This window comes from Hibiscus syriacus, unplaced genomic scaffold, assembly GCF_006381635.1.
Source record: "Hibiscus syriacus cultivar Baekdansim isolate YM2019G1 unplaced genomic scaffold, ASM638163v2 tig00110332_pilon, whole genome shotgun sequence".
Classification (NCBI taxonomy): Eukaryota; Viridiplantae; Streptophyta; class Magnoliopsida; order Malvales; family Malvaceae; genus Hibiscus; species Hibiscus syriacus.
In genome coordinates this window covers 2,232,871-2,251,245 of record NW_024062688.1, presented here as the reverse complement: position 1 = coordinate 2,251,245, position 18,375 = coordinate 2,232,871, and positions in this window count along the sequence as shown.

Here is an 18,375-nt window from a genome sequence, read left to right as displayed (position 1 = left end):
CTAAAGAAGATGACATGGATGGGTTTTTGTATCATGGATCTGGTTCCTCACACTTGTGGAAAATCTGAGAGTTTAATTTCAAGGTATTCCTCTGCTTCTGCGGAAAGCAGTATTCATTGGAGAAGGAGAAATAACAGACTAAAATTTAGAAAGAAAACTGATCATGGTGATTGTCCATTAGATTGTAAGCATGAAGATGAGTGGTTAAAACAAAAGTATGGTACATCTATTTCATTCACACATTCTGAAAGGGGTATGGTTGAACCATATGAGAGGCGCAGACCACCAATCAAGAGAGATGTGCAAGTTTCTGGCAGAAAAGGTAGATATGTTGACGGTGCCTATTTCCATTTGGATAGATCAGGGCCTACTGAAAGTGAAGATGAGTATCAGAGACACACGCATAGTAGATATCTGGCCTTGGAAACTGACAACTGTCTGCATATAATAGGTGGTTTAATACTGTATCATCAAGAAATGAGGAATATCACTCCAATCTAATTGAAAGATGCCATAGACATCAGAGATTAGTATATCATGAGGAAGACCAAGATGGTGCGTGGTTCAGTTCCTATAATTATACCGATGACTATGATTTACAAAATGATAATCAAGTTCAGTCACGGGGAGGAGGTCGTAGTAAGCGATCTAGAGTACTACACTGGAGAGAGGATAAATTACTTGTAAATGATAGATTGTTTGATCAAGGGGGTTCTTTTCTTGTGAAAATTCTTCTAAGCATGATTTAATTCATGCTAGGCATGAATCACTTAGGGATGAGATGCTTCTTAATGATTCAATGTTGGAGCATCATGGATATGAAATGATGTGTGAAAGAAATGATGCCGCTTGTCTTAAAAGATCTTTTTTTTAGTTATAGATGTGAGCATGAGCTGGAGGCCTCGAAGGACAGGGACCCAACTGACTGGATTGTTGGGGAAGGAAAGGTAAAGTTGGGGAAACTGAGGTAAAAAAATCTTGTATCATTCGTACTTGTATATATGATTATTCTATTTGTGTTGGCCAAATCTCTTTTCTTTTTCATCTGTTCATCTTGCATCTTTTCTTTTGATATTATCTATAATTCTCTTCCTTCAATTCTAGGTGAAATACAGGTTAATTTATTTTAGAATAAGTACCTTCTTCATTAGCTCATGATAGTGTTAGGTTTTTGCTTTCAAAATTAGTACATTTTAGCTTCTTTGGACCAAGCTACAGATTCTTCTGGTCTTTGTCGGTTTAAGTGTTTATTCGTCAAAAATGATTTGTCATCGTTTGCAGAAAATTGACAGTTAATTCTTTTAGTGTCACTGCATTACTTGCATTCTTAGATTCATAGGCTCATCATGGTTGGTATCTGTTTTTTCCTAGATTTCGTTATTGAGCATGGTATATAAACATTTGATTTGTCATTTCCTCTGACCTTCTTAGCTTCCTCTTCTCTAAAAAAAAATTAGCTGACCCTTATTCCAATATGTAATGGGGTAAGGGGAGGTAGGATAGTAGGCTACCTCCAATGCCAAGTTGAGAGCAGCTTCTGTAGGAGACCTCCGAATTATGAAATACCTTCCGTGGGACTCGATCCCACGACCCCAAGATTAATAACCTTGTGCTCTACCAACTGAGCTATGACATTTCCTTATGATAATGCCTTCTGTAGTCTTCTGGGAGACACGAAGATAGTAGAAGCACAGTATGCAATGGAAGGCTAAAAAAGATGGGCTCGGAACAAGGGTTGTAAATGAGACGAGACAGATCGCGAGCTACTCGAGATTGACTAGGTCAAGGCTCGATAAATACTCGGATCAAATGAACTCGACTCGAACTCGAGCTCGACTCGAATTCTTAACAAGCCGAAACGATCTACTAGATACTCGACTCGAAAAACTCGTGAGAAGCTCGAAAATATAATATATTAAGATTTTATTTTTTTAAAAATAAATTATTAATAATATTAACATTTGTGTTGATTTTTTTTTAAAAAATACATAAGACTCTCAAATGTCAAGCTATCTGCTAAGGAGGGTAAACCACTTGAAGATGCTGCAAGTACAGAAGCATAGTAGGTGCTCTGTAGTACATTATAATTACTCGGCCTGATGTGGCGCTTGCTGTGAATAGAGTGTGTCAATTCATGCAAGCCCCACTGGATGTTCATTTTCAGGTAGTCAAGTGAATACTTCGTTACCTACAAGGCACCGTTGAGTTTGAACTACAGTTTATACCCTCCTCGAGAATGGCTTTGACTGGCTTTGCAGATGCGAACTGGGGTTCAGATGTTGATGATAGACGATCAACTTCAGGATTTTGTATATATTTTTGTGGGAACTTGGTGTCGTGGAGCTCTAGAAAGCAACAGGTTGTTGCACGTTCAACTGCTGAGGCTGAGTATAGAAGTGTGGCTTGTGCAGATGCTGAAATAATGTGGCTTCGATCACTGTTGGGAGAGCTGCATATAGTTACTCATGGCAAGGCCACGTTGTGATGTGATAATACAAGTGCAGTCGCAGTTTGTGCTAATCCTGTACTTCATTCCAAGTTTAAACATGTTGAGTTAGATCTGTTTTTTGTTCGAGAAATGGTGGCTATGGGACAGCTACAAGTGCATGAAGTTCCTGCAATCGAGCAGGTTGCTGATGTGCTGACCAAGCCTTTATCAACACCTTTGTTTTTTAAACACAGACAACAGTTGCTGGTGATGCAACATAAAAACAAATCAGTTTGAGTTTTGAAGAAGATTTGAAGTTGAAGGTTGCAAGGGGAATGTTAGTTTAAATGGACATTCATTTCATTTTGGGTTTTGAAGGAGCGTTGATCATGATTGTGCAGTTTTGAGTTTGAAGAAGGTCACTCCTTGAGACTTGTAAAAATACACTCTTGAAGATAATGAATTTCAGAAGATTTTTCTCTTTCGTTTGTTTTCTTTGTTCTTGCTTTCATAGCTTAGACATCTGTTGCTAATCTTTACATATAAGAATCAAATAAAGAAATTCCAACGTATCAAATCTACGTATTAATATATCCAACAGGAAAAAAGTGATGCCAACGGTGTTGGCATAAATAGTTGGGATTCAGAAATATAAACTCATAAGGTCAAGTTCGAATCATACCACCGTCATTATTGATGAACAATATGTAAAACAATATGTAAATTATTATATAAATTCTAATTGAATCTTAGATATACCTTGTCCATGTACTCCCTAAACTTTTATCTATCAAGAGACAATTATAGCATATCAACAAGCATAACATTGTGCAGCATTGCAATGCATGCCTATCTTGTCATAATATCGATTTTTTTGGAAAGAGAAGATGAACACCTAACATATATCACCCATACAACTTTTCAATATTATCATTTTAATATGACATCAAACATCATCAATTCACACAGAGTGGAAGATCAAACTGAATGGTAGTGGATATGTGAACCTTCTCACTTTAAAAATGTTAAAACAAATGAACATGCTTCCTAATATAGACTAAATTAGCTTTAATAACGGTGAAATATGTGTTGAAGCAAATCATGCTAGACCTACCTTCAAATCTGTTACTACATACTAGATAAACTGAATTTTTAGAGTTAGTACATATAAATTTAACAGACTTATGAAACGAAACAAAGTAAAGGTAAAAAACGATATCATATCAATTTTGTTGACAATTCCTCTAAATTTTTTAAAGTTTATCTCTTGATATCTAAAATTGAAGTTTATATCAATTTTGTTGACAATTCCTCTAAATTTTTTAAAGTTTATCTCTTGATATCTAAAATTGAAGTTTATAAAGTCGAAGTAAAAAATCAACTTGATAAAAGAATAAAATAATTAAATTTGATAAAGAGAAAGAATATACAACTAATATTATTAAAGAAACATATGAGACACTATACAAAAAATGACATAACTAAAAAAAATAGAACTCTAATGAAAATAATGTCTGCTTTTTTTTTCTTAGTTTTGGTTTATCTGATTACTGTAAGGGTCATACTTTTTTTCTAATCATATCATTAATAAATATCTCATAAAATATTAGATTTTACCATGTATAAGTTGTGGAAAGATCGTGCATCTAAATTGTATTATCTGAAAGTGTAGAGGTTCTCAGAAAAAGTAGGGTTGCATATTTTTAAAAAGAACACTATTTGGTCCAAAACTTTTAATATTGTGTTTGTTGGTTATGTTTTAAATAGCTTACAAAACTTTTAATATTGTGTTTGCTGGTTATGTTTTAAATAACTTACATATTTATGTCCTTGCATAAATATTTAATATGTGAATCTAGATATACAATATTCTTTGAAAATGTTTTCTTTTAAAAAAAAATAGAGTAATGATCATGACATGTATTTAGATGAACATGCTTCTTCTTCTAGGAAAACTTTTAGAAATGATCAATGATGATGAACTTAGAAAGAGCAAAAAGGAAAAAGGTAGCAACAAATTTGGGTTAGAGACGAGTGCATGAATAATCGCAAAAAGGGGTTTTTGTGGAGTATTGGGCTTGCTTAGACCATCCATCTTTTCAAGATAAGCATATTCCTTAATTTAAGAAGAGATAATTTCTTAAATTAAAGGAATAATATAGATAATGTTTGATTCATAGGATAAAGATTTTAATAAGATATAATTCAATCTTATTGTTGATGTAATTTAATTTAAGTCATTGAATATAAAGGGGCTCAACTATAAATAGAGAGGTTCCTATCTCATTTGTAGTCCTTCCATTCTTTATGAGTAAAAACTCAAGCATTTACTAAGCTCTCTTTTTGTTTTAAGTTTTGTAGTCTCTTTGCTTTGTTGTCTCTCTTGGTGACTTTCGCATCCCTGTTGGTGTTCACTTTCGCATATTGTTCGACCCAGAGATGGAACTACTTGGTGGTTGGGAGGGGTTGTTGCCCCTCCCCAAAAAAAATTTATATAATGATAGTTTAGGTCCTTTTTAGTTTAAATATTAGTCAAATAAGATCTTGGCCTTCCCAATTTTTTAGATTCAAATATTTAATATATCCTTGTTCTTTTTCTTTAACACAATTTTTCCCCTCAACGTTTGATCTTAGCTCCATCCCTGGTTTGATCTACGAGGGTTTATATGTCACTCGATGAGTATAAGTTATGAGAAGGACGTGCCCATTTAACCGAGAAAGCGTACAAGGCCTTATGAATCAGTTAGCTGAAACTCGAGCCCTATGACGAGTACATATATCAAATGTGCTAACTCAAATTTATATCAAAAGCTAACATAACGAAAACTAGAAGAGTTTAGAAGACTTATTTGCAACGTGTTACAAAGCATAGATGCAAAATTCTGGACTCCTTTAGATAAGTTAAATCTACCATGTGTAATTCAATAAGAAACCGGGTATATACACTAAAAATGAACAGTTTTAAAAGGAAAGCCTAAGATGAAGTAATTGGTGATATGTCTTTCGATGCCTGCAACAGATTTTTTTAACTGAAAATGAAACCTTAAATCTTGTTTTCTTTTTTATCCCTTATCGAAGCCTCCAAAAGAGATTGTCGGCTAAGCTTGGAACCACAGTGCTAAAGTCCGACTGCTACAGATGTTGTTACGCATTTGGTTGTTTATGCACTTCATATATTGGCTGTTTTATCTCTATTTCTAATGGCTATATTATAGCAGCTGAACCCTATATGAGTAATCCCATGTGATATACTTGCATACATGAATCATCATCAATCATTCAGATATATATATATATATGAATTATCATCAATTATTCAGATTTATATATACACTGATTTGTTATTTCCTTTTTGTGATTTGCCAGTTTCATATCACATCCAAAACCTGTTGTTTGAAAAGAAGCCTTGGAGTTTATAAATTTTCCTTTTGAAGGGGTAGAATCTTCATCTAGAAAATATGGATTTTCTATGCAATATATATGGAAGAATGAAACTAATAATAATCATCTATGTCGTCTTTGTATTATTACAAAATATAATGACTTTTCTGGAATTCATTGAGTGATATTAGTAGATATTATTTTCTTTTGAGATCATAAATTTAAACAGTTGTGTTTTTATGGTATTTGTATTGTCAATAACTAAAAATAATTATAAAATATATTATCTTATAATTATCCTAAATTATTAGAAAAACGCTAGCTTTTTTTATAGTATATGGATTACCTTTAAAAAATGACATCGTAGATGAAATTTTAATTATTTGTTTCGGAGTTGATGTACCCTCTTTAATATTGGTTTTACAGTGGAGGATAATCATTCCTTTCGTGTTTTATGTCGTCTCTTCCAACATTGTTTTTAGAAGTTAAATATGAATATTTAGAGTGTATTCTGCCTTTTTAATTATTATTTACTAGATTTTGTTACGTGATGGGAGTAACAAAAATACTTTACATGAAAAATAAATGTACAAAGACAATTTAACAAATGATCACAAGGACAGTAATAAAGAATTTGTACATTAAAAAGTATTGAAAAATAAAAACACTTTTATAATAATTAGGGTAATTTTTTAATACAAGATTGTGTAAATGTTTATACAGCATTGTCTATCTGAATCCAACTTTTCTCTGCATCAGTCATCTTTTTTTGCCCGCCGATTACCTGTCATTGGAGCAGTGGTGCTTTTCGTTCACGGCCACCTCCTTCCTTTTGTTCCCCTTTTCCGTTTATTCTTTTTAGCTTTTTTAGTTTTTCAATTTTAGTTTAACATAATTTAATAATAATATTTTCTCTTAATCCTTTCTCATAAAGAGTATCATAGTTACCGGTGTGTTTGGACTTCCAGTGTAGGTTTCTTTTATTGGTCTTCTTCTCGGTCTGTGATTCTACGTGATTCTATGGTTGGTTGCTTTCCCGATATCTGATTTCTCTATTTGTTTGTACAAGATGATCCATTGGCTATTGCATATATATGCCAGATGAGATTGTCGTTAAGGGGAGAAAGCTTTTTATTTTGGTCGTTTTGGCTCTTCTACAAGTTTTTATCCTTCATGTTTGGTGCTCGGAGCTGTTGGTGTGATCCGTTTATGTACGTTGTTGCTTTACTTGTTCATGCTTTTGCTTATCAGGTTATCATTAGGCGATCATTGTTATATTTTTATTCATGATAGTCACGACTATATTTGTTCAGTCTGTAATTGGCAAGACATTGTTGATACGATTTTCAATAAATGAATATATCCTAATATTACTTTTTTTAAAAAAGCATTGTTTATCTAAACCTAAAATATAAAATAATAATCCTAAAATTATTAAATTTTACCCAGAATTTAGATTTAAAGACTAACTTTAAACCTTAAATAAGATTTAAATAAAACATATGTTATTAAAAAGGACATATTTATTTAAACTTTAATTTACATAATTTATATATCAAATAATTTGCCTACTAATATAAGTAACTTTTTGACCCACATGCTGTGTAAAAATAATAGTTGCATAACATATTTATTTTAATGTCAATTTTAATCTAGGGTTTATGATTTATTATTTTAGAGTTTATGATATGAGGTTTAGGATTTTAATTCTTGTATTTAGGATTAAAATATACATCTTGTATAAAATAAATATTACACAACTCTTGTATTAAATAATAACTCATAAAATTATTGTACAAAAAGAATGGTTTTTAGTCCTGTAGCGAAATTATTGATTTAAAAATATTTTTAAGGTGAGATCGTATATATTATTAATAAAATAGAAAATTAACCTAAACAAATTAAAACTTTAGAATTGCACGTGTACATCCTAAAAAAACCCATATATCTGCCATTAATTTAGTCAAATTGAGTTGACACTCAAATAACAAGGGATAATACCTTAATAATATTAGAGAAAATCGCCTTAGTGACAAAAAATGTCTTATAATATACGATTTTAATTAATTTTTTTTGGATTTGCCAAAATGACAAACAAAATCGCAATGCGAAATAAAAATCGCAATGCGATCTCCAGAATCGCAAATCAGTTCCCAGAATCGCAACGCGATTATGAAGAATCGCAATGCGATAGCACAAATTCGTATTGCGATTTTCCATAATCGCAACGCGAATATGAAAATCGCAACGCGAATATGAAAATCGCAACGCGAACATATAAATCGCAACGTGATTCTGACTATCGCAACGAGTATCCGTAAAATCGCAACGCGTATCCGTAAATCGCAACGGCAATACGTAAAATCGCAACGCCTATCCGTAAATCGCAACGAGAATACGTAAATCGCAACGCGTATCTATAAATCGCAACGAGAATACGTAAATCGCAATGCGTATCCGTAAATCGCAACGACAATACGTAAAATCGCAACGCGTATCCGTAAATCGCAACGCGATTGATAATTCGCAACGCGATCTCCGGTATCGCAAATCAGTTTCCAGATTCGCAACGCGATTCTGACTATCGCATTGCGATTTCCCAAATTCGCGTTGCGATTTTCCTAATTCGCAACGCGAATACGTAAATCGTAACGCGATTACGTAAATCGCAACGCGAATACGTAAATCGCAACGCGAATCTGTAAATCGCAATGCGAATCTGTAAATCGCAACGAGATTCTGACTATCGCAATACTGAATTTCAAATTTGCAACTCGATTTCTGAATTCGCAACAGGTTTTAATTTCGCAACACAAATGTTTTGGGTATATAACTACGCAGCAGCAACAACTCATAACCTAAATCTCTAAATCGCAACTCATTCCATCTCCATCTATCACTCCCTCCGGCGACATCCGTTCCTATATCCAACGACATCCTTCCCCATCCGGCAACAAGTTTTAGTTTCGCAGCTCGTTTGTTTAGTAAATTAATTTACAATAATGAAATCATCTAATGTTGATAATGTTTGGATAGATTTGTGTTTTGGAGGGTCATGGGAGAATATTCATGGTGTTTTACAATATATGCCTTTACCCATGAATCTTCAACTAAAACTGTCATTAAAAAAGTTAACTTATGAAACTCTAATGTTACGTGTTGCAAATAAATTGAATTTAGAGCCCCTAAGTGGATTTAGGCTATCTTATCAGATAAATGGTAAAGTTTATTTGTTAACCGACAATGAAGATGTTGAACGATTCATTGCTTACATTAGTGTTTCAAGTGATGATGTTACATTGTATGTTGTTGAACCTAGAAGTAGTGAAGTTGGGTCAGTAGCGGGTAGTAATCAACTAAGTTTTTCAACCCCAGTTTATAGTGCTCAAAATTTAATGGTTCCACCACAATTTCATCACCAAGCAAATATTGTTTCACCACATTTCCAATACCAAACACAATCTCAAAACCCACAACATTTCCCTAATCCAAATCCCAATCAACCAAATTCCGGTTTTCGTATTGACCAGTTAGACGATGATGAGCCAACAGAAAAAATTGTGAGTACTAGTCAGTATTCGAAATTTGATCATGGTCAATACTCAGACTTTGATCTTGGTCAATACTCGGATTTTGATGATTTTTTAGAAGAAGAAACAGACCCTGCGTGTAATGATTTTGATATTGGTCAATACCCGAATTTTGATGATGAAATAGCCGTTGCCGAGGAAGATGTTGTTGATGATAATGAGGAGGAAGTTACGACTGTAAATGAACATGTTGAACATCCATTCTGTAATTCATATAACACTGAAGAAGAAAAAGAAGAAGAAGAAATCCCCAAAGAAAAGTCCCCGAAGAAAATACCACGGGAGTATAACTGGAATATGCCAGAATTACTTCAGATACCGGAAGAAGAGTTGGTAAAGATAGCAGTTGATTGTTACACAAAAATTATTCGTATCAAGAAAGATGATTGTTTTGATACAAAGGAAGACTTGAAGATAGCTTTGTATACGAAATGTGTGGAAGATGGCTATCAACTAAAAGTTAACAAATCAAGCAAAGATCGTTTCGAAACAAGGTGTATGATTGACAAAAACTGTATGTGGCGTATGATTGCAAAGAGGATAAAAGATTGCAAAATGTTTCAAGTTAAGACTTTTATTGATAAACATACATGTTCAAGAACCCAAGTTTTTCCTCACCATAGACAGGAAAACAAAAAGGTGTTGGGTGGTTTTCTGGCTGAGTTAATGTTTTTGAATGGTAGGGTATATCGGGGACATGAAATTATGACTGACATGAATGCTCGGTTCAAGATTAGTATCTCATATTCTTAAGCTTGGAGAGCCAAATGTTATGCCTTGGAATTGTTGAGGGGGTCGCCAGAAGCATCGTTTGCCCAACTGTTGGCTTATTATCACAATTTAAAGCTGAAAAATCCTGGGTCGGTAACTCATATCAAAACAGATAGAGATGGACGTTTTGAGTTGTTGTTTATCGCAATTGGTGCTGCGGTTAGTAAATTAATATAATTTTGTTGACTCATTGTTGTTAGTTACATGCATTTCACATTTAAATGATTATATTTCTTGTGTATATGATTTTGTAGATTCATTCGTTTATTAATTGCATGCGCCCAGTTATTATAGTTGACGGAGCACATTTAAAAGGTCGATACCTTGGAGTAAACTTATTAGCAGTAGCCATGGATGCTAACAATGGGATACTGCCAATAGCTTACAGGGTTGGCAAATCTGAAACCTCTGATTCATGGACATGGTTTATGGGGCATCTTAGGGATTGCATAGGTCCTATTAGCAATCTGACAATCATATCCAATAGGGCAAACTCAATTGACAACGCTGTTAGAAGATGTTTCCCAGATGCTTTTCGTGGACTTTGTGGTGTTCATTTGTATAGAAATCTAAAATCAAGGTCTGCTGGTATAAAAAATCACAAATGGACATACTGGAAGGCTGTAAAAGCTTATCGGGAAGTGGATTTCAATCAATTAAACAATCACCCATACATCCGTTTCACGCAGCTCACTTCAGGATTAACCTGCAGAAACCAAACATTGAATCAACAACACTTTCTACACATCTAAAACCTACAAACAGAAAATTATTGAATTCTAGCTACTTAACCAAACATTTTCAAACCAAAAAGAGTAAATATGTTTAACAACACTTGCATTTGACTTACAAATTGTTTATGGACACTTTCATAACGCGGATGCAGGTAGGCAGCGTCTCGCATATATCGCTCTAGCCATAAAATGCCGAAACCACAAGCCTACTGCACCTCTATATCTATCGGTGGGAGGTAGAAAATGTGTAGTTCCTGTCGTCAAACGCTCCAAGCACATGCATACGAGAGGACCACAATCCCCTCTGGCTTCCTTCGTTTGTTGTGGCGCGGTCTCTTCTATGATAACTATAACATTGAACTTCTTTGGCTTCTTGTTTCCAGACTTAGTCCAATAATCAATTGCATCCAAGAATTTAGCCAAATGAGAGCTCCATCCCTTAATCATATATATCAAATCAGACAATGATATGTAATTTATCATGTTGTCATATACTATTGTCTTTAGGGATGGGAGCTGAAGCTCGACGAGAAGCCAATGAGTACGGTCCAAAACAGGGATAAACACCTGCATCGAAATGTAATAATTCAAATTGCGCACTTATTTATGAACACCTTTAAAATATTTAAACAAATATACTAACCTTATCGACCTCCCACCATGCAGGATAAAGTTTAGCTTGTCCATTAGCCAACACATATGATTCATTTCGTTGATTCTTCAAGTGAACTACGTGAAAAGACATCGGCATAATTGTATATCGCATTTTTTTAATATTTTTCTTCAATTTCCTTACAATTAGAAGACGTGTCACCCATGCATCAATATGTTGTTTTACAAAAAAAGACATATATTAATGAATTACATAAATTTTAAAAAATATTAATCAAACTGAAATATAAGAAATATAATACTTACCCCCCATCGAAATAGCCGTTGTCTTCAACCCCTAATAATACACCCCACCATGACCGTTCAATCAACAAATGCATATCATCATTGAGTTTGTATATGTCAGCGTAACACCCTTGGCTCCGCTCATGTAGATAAAAATCAACTGCGGTCTTAGCCCAAAGGGTATTATCCAGAATTGTTTCCGGTAGTTGTTTCCTCTCCACTTCATCTGCCGGAATGGTACTATCCGGTAACTTATACGAAAGCCAACAGTCATCCATCATGTCCGGCATGTGAGGGGGCTTCTCAATAATTTGATATATTACGCCGTGTGAATCGGGCTCTAGAATGTTGGGAGGGACCTCTTCAACGATGACAGTGGCCTCTTGAACGGTGGGAGGGGACTCTTGAGGGATGATAAGGGCCTCTTGAATGATAGGGGAGGCCTCTTGAACGATGACAGGTGAGTCGGAATTTTTCTTACGGATTCTTCGCACTATTGGGGTGAACGGAGACGTAATGGCACGTGCACGCCGTCTGATGCGTGAACTCCGTCTTACAAGAAAAACCCGACGTAGAACATCCACCTTAGCGGGCCGCTAAAAATAAATTAATACATAAATCAGTAAATAAACAGACATGATATTAAACAGTGTGAACAAAGACAAATATATTTCAAACTTGCACGGTATTCACCCAAGTCATTATTATATCATTGTTCACAAAATGCATCAGATAACATTCCAGAAGTAAGCACTTATATAAACATTTAAAAGGATAACATATAGGTTTAGTGCAGGTTCAATGACAACATAAAGAGTAGTAGTTTATTCTTGAAACTTAAATTTTCAACACTGTAAAGTTAGTATTTGTCTTTTGGTTGAAGTAATGCAATTCATTCAAGTTTCAATTTGCAGAAGAATAATAGAATCTGAAACTTAAAATCGCAACGCGAAAATGACTATCGCAATGCGAATTTGACTATCGCAACGAGAGAATCGCAATGCGAAATGAAAATCACAACGCGATTATAGTTTCGCATTGCGATTTTGGTTTGCGTTGCGATTTTCATTTCGCGTTGCGATTTTCATTTCTCGTTGCGATTCATTTCGCGTTGCGATAGTCATTTTTCACGTTGCGATTTTAAGTTTCGTGTTGCGAAAGTAAACTATTTCTTCTTCTGCAAATTGAAACTTGAATGGATTGCATTACTTCAACCAAAAGACAAAACAAAGACAAATACTAACTTCAGAGTATTAAAGAATACACAGATTAGCAGAATTGGCAGCAACCGAATAAATTTACTTTAAACCAAAAGACAAAACAAAGACAAATACTAACTTCACAGTGTTAAAGAATACACAGTTTAGCAGAATTGACAGCAACCGAACAAATTTACTTTCAACCAAAAGACAAAACAAAGACAAATACTAACTTCACAGTGTTAAAGAATACACAATTTAGCAGAATTGGCAGCAACCGAATAAATTTACTTCAACTAAAAGACAAAACAAAAGACAAATACTAACTTCACAGTGTTAAAGAATAAACAGTTTAGCAGTATTGGCAGCAACCGAATAAATTTACTAAGCAATCTAAGTGAAATGGTTAATCTAAGTGAAATTACGAGTAAATTTATCATCAAGTTAAATATGGAAAATCTTAAACTTACCTCGTTGCGTAGAGTATGAACCTCATTCTGCAACGATACCACCATCTCACGTAGAGCGGCAACCTCACCACGTAAAGTAGACACATCCACACGTCATGCACCATCGTTATCGCGTAGAGTACCGATCTCCTCAAGCAAGACATTGACCTCATCACGTAACTCCCTTGACTCATCCCGTGAAGGTGGAGAACAGGGAGATAGAAGTCGTGGCATCTTTGCCGGTCGCCTATCATGAGGTGATGGTGGAGAAGAGGTTCGATGATGTGACGGGATAGGTGATGGCTCTCGTTGTAGAGGTGTATAGTCGGGTCGATCAGGTGATGGCTCTGGGTGAGGTGATGGCTCTCAAAGTGGAGGAAGTGGAGGCTTCTCATCATTCGTGCCATCAAAAAAACGCTGACTAGCTTGCCACCAATCAGTGGCAAGCTCAGCCTCCGTGGGTGTCAGTCTCTGTAATGGAGTGTTGGCCTCCTAAAAATATAAAAACTCAAACAAAGTTAAATGTCTACTATTAATAACTTGGTTATATATGATAGTATTTGTGTTAACTTACATTATTTATTGTCGCATATGGTATTAAGTCTTCCCAATCCAACAGACGTTTCCTCTTCCAGGAAATAGCCCTAGGAATATCATTTGAAGTTTTTAATGCATATGTCCGCATACTGGGGAAAGCCTCGAATATCCAAATCTACAAACAATATAATAACAAACATTAGTAATTGTTAAATAATTAATTATAATTTTGAAAACATTATATAGAAATTCTTACCTTAAAGGCCCAAAAAAAGCCTGACAAAGTGTATTTCGACCCATCGCCACGCAAACTTTTGCGGTCATCAAAGGCAGACGACAACTTAGTCCAGGTAACTTTCCATATATACGAACCCCACGGAAACAGATTCCATGCATTTAGGTCCTCTACCAATAATATTAGCTCCGGAGGAATAGGTTGTCTGGCCTCTCTGCCTAAAAAGCCGGCATACAAAAGTACTAGAAGGCATACTCGGACAACATCGACGTCATTCATCCGAGTAAAACCATCTTTCTTATTAAACAATTTCTTCAGGTCATCGACGTGTAAGTTCGGCTTCTCTATTGACTCATCAGGAAAAACCCGGGATAACCATGATGGGCGAGTGATATGACGAGTGTACCGGGCTACATCATCGTGTCCGAATCGTAGACCAGTGATTAAGCAGAACTACTTCCGCCCAAAACAAGTATACGCCGGTGGAAAATAAAACCATATCTCTTCCTCACCACGTTGTATACTGTCGGGTAGATCGCTAGTCATGGTCTGAAGCCACAAATGGGTCAAATTAGCATCTCCACCCGGATGTTGTACTCTCAGCCATGGCCCAAAGCATGTTTCCTCAAACAATTTTCTTTGTGCAGGTGAAAGCTTCGAAGCAATTGAAGTGGCTAGGCTAACTTTATTCCTTAATGTCAATGAAGCCGAAAAAAATTTCTACAAAAACAATAAACATACCAAGTTAGATATACCAAAAACTACACTGTGAAGATATACCAAAAATAATAAACATAAAGAGTAGTAGTTTATTATTGAAACTAAAATTTGCAACACTGTTTTGTCTTTTGGTTGAAATGAAAATCGCAACGAGAGAATGACTATCGCAACGCGGAAATGACTATCGCAACGAGAGAATCGCAATGCGATTTTAGTTTCGCGTTGCGATTATCTCGTTGTGATTTTCATTTTGCGTTGCGATTCTCTCGTTGCGATTTTCATTTCTCTCGTTGCGATAGTCATTTTCGTGTTGCGATTTTCATTTTCATGTTGCGATTTTAAGTTTAGAAACTATTCTTCTTCTGCAAATTGAAACTTTAATGGATTGCATTACTTCAACCAAAAGACAAAACAAAGACAAATATTAACTTCACAGGGTTAAAGACTAAACAGTTTAGCAGTATTGGCAGCAATCGAATGAATTTAATAAGAAATCTAAGTGAAATGGTAAATCTATTATTGAAATTACCAGTAAACTTATCATCAATTTCAATATGAAAAACCTAAAATAATTCAAAATTTTCAAAATAAAAATAATTAAAAAAACTAACCCTCGGAGGTTGATTTTCCATTTATGAATAATTGTGAGGGATTTCTGACCGTGAATGGTTGTGAGGGATTTCGCCGGAGATGGGGACGGAAATCTTCGGAGATGGGGACGGATTTCGCCGTAGAGAGTGAGAGATGAAGATGGGACTGAGTTGTGATTTTAGGTTTTAGGTTATGAGTTGCGATTACGGGATATACTGTGGACGGTTCAGTGTTCCGATAATTAATATTCATGTTTGGAATTTGAAAATAAAATACGAGTAGCGATTCTAATGTCGCTTTAAAAATCGCGTTGCGATTTACGGATACGCGTTGCGATTTTACGTATTGTCATTGCGATTTACGGATACGCATTGCGATTTACGTATTCTCGTTGCGATTTACAGATACGCGTTGCGATTTACGTATTCTCGTTGCGATTTACGGATACGCGTTGCGATTTTACGTATTGTCGTTGCGATTTACGGATACGCGTTGCGATTTTACGGATACTCGTTGCGATAGTCAGAATCACATTGCGATTTATATGTTCGCGTTGCGATTTTCATATTCGCGTTGTGATTCTTGAAAATCGCAATGCGAATTTGTACTATCGCATTGCGATTCTTCATAATCACGTTGCGATTCTGGGAACTAATTTGCGATTCTGGAGATCACGTTGCGATTTTTATTTCGCATTGCGATTGTGTTGGTCATTTTGTCAAATCCAAAAAAGTTGGTTAAAATCGTATATTATAAGGCATTTTTGGTCACTGAGACAATTTTCTCATAATATTATATAAAAAGAGATGGAGCGAATATCTATAATATCTTTACTATGCTCGTTAGGAATTTGTAAATACAAAAGAAAACAATATAAAATTAACGGGGCAACAAAAACATTACGAGATGAGATTTATTTTGGTTCGATCTAATCTATATTCATGGACGAGAGAAATAAGTAATTCGATCACAAATAATATAAATACATAGAATTTCTTTTATCCCATAATATAATTATTTATCTATCTTAAAAGGTTCTCTCAATATCTCTACAAAACTCATCTTTGCAACATAAACATCAATAATTGTATGTAAAAATCACAAAAATAATTATATCTTTCCAAAATAATTCTCTACCACGGTTCTAAAGGTTAATATTTACACTATGTTTATTGAAAAACAAACTTAGTCATCTAAATAAACTTAATCATCAAGAAATCTTCGACCACAAAATTTAAAATAAAATATATATTTATTGTTAATTAAAATTAAATCAATATGTAATAATATATTTGTTACAAGTAATAACAATTAAAGAAATAAGATCGCAAATAAGAACACGTAGTAAACAAAATTAAATGAAAAAAAATCAGAAATGAATGAGAAAAATTTCATGAAAAATATGAGAGGATTTCACATAATTACATCAAACCCTATAATTCTTGTTATACACAGAGACATATATGTATATCAATGGACACAAAAAGCATAGTTCAATTAAACATAAAGCTCGTGAGTCTTCACATCCATTAGAGATCCCCATTTTCTTTTCCAATTATGTCTTCACCAAGTGGAACGCAGCGCAGGGTTAGACAGTAATCCAACAGAATTCGAATTACAAGCTTTAGCACTCTTTTCTCTCTCCGACTTTGAAAAGTTCTTTCTTATGAACTACAGGTGACCACAAGGACAGTAAAATAAGAGCGCAAACTAATTTGTTCGCTCAGTCGGATTAGACCACAAGGACAGTAAAGCTCCCTATAAAGTATTTAGGATAAAGTATACAAATGGTCCTCAACTATATTGTGTTATTTTATTGAGTCTTTTAAGTATTAAAATTTATAAAATGGTCCATTGACTATAGGATATTCTTTTGTTTAGTCCCTGAGCATTAAAAGTTATAAAATGACCACTCGGTTATTCATAATGTTTTGTTTAAGCACTGACTCAGTGACATAATATTTCAACCATTGGCTTGACGGACAATAGATCCACAAAATATAGCTCAAAAGATTCTAAAATCAGATTTTATCAAATCTCAGTGAATAGGTTAGCAAACAAACGCTAATTTAACGAAAACGGAGTTTTGAACATATGAATAGTCAGGTGATCATTTTTTAACTTTTAAAAGTCATATAACCCAATAACGTAGTGTCGTATAGTTGAGAGACCATTTGTGTATTTTACCCTAATATTTAATACTATTTATTTATAAGTTTAATAAATAATAAAGGTATAATGTCAAAAAATGTTATTAACGTTCGATAGAATAGTCATTTTAGTATCTATTTTTTTTTTAAAGAACCGTAGCCTTTAACATTTTACTTTAAAACAAAATGATACTTTTTTGAATCAAAATCGTTAAACTAGTGGTCAAGACTTCTTTTTGACTAAACGTGTTCCGATAACCTGGAACATTGATATAGTATTTTTTTATGTGTGTATAAATGGTGATATGGTATAATATTGCGTCAACGAAAAGCTTTTTATTTATGTAAAATTATTTTTATTAATTGGATCATGTATTATCATTTGATATAAAGAAATGAAGATAAAGAAAATAAAAAAATGAAATAAAGAGAACTAAACTCAAGTATAGTATGAGTGTCGGACCAGAATGTTATTGAGATTAAACTACAATCGTAATTAATTACATATACATTCATAATGTATTCATAAAATGTATACATTAGACAAATTAAACTAATTTATGTTTATGACATGAACTTTTAATTTTTAATATTTTTTTATATTTTTAAAATATTAACTTTTTAATATTTTTTTATATTTTAATTTACCCCTATCTGGAGTATTTTTGATATTTTTATTTACCCCTATTTGAT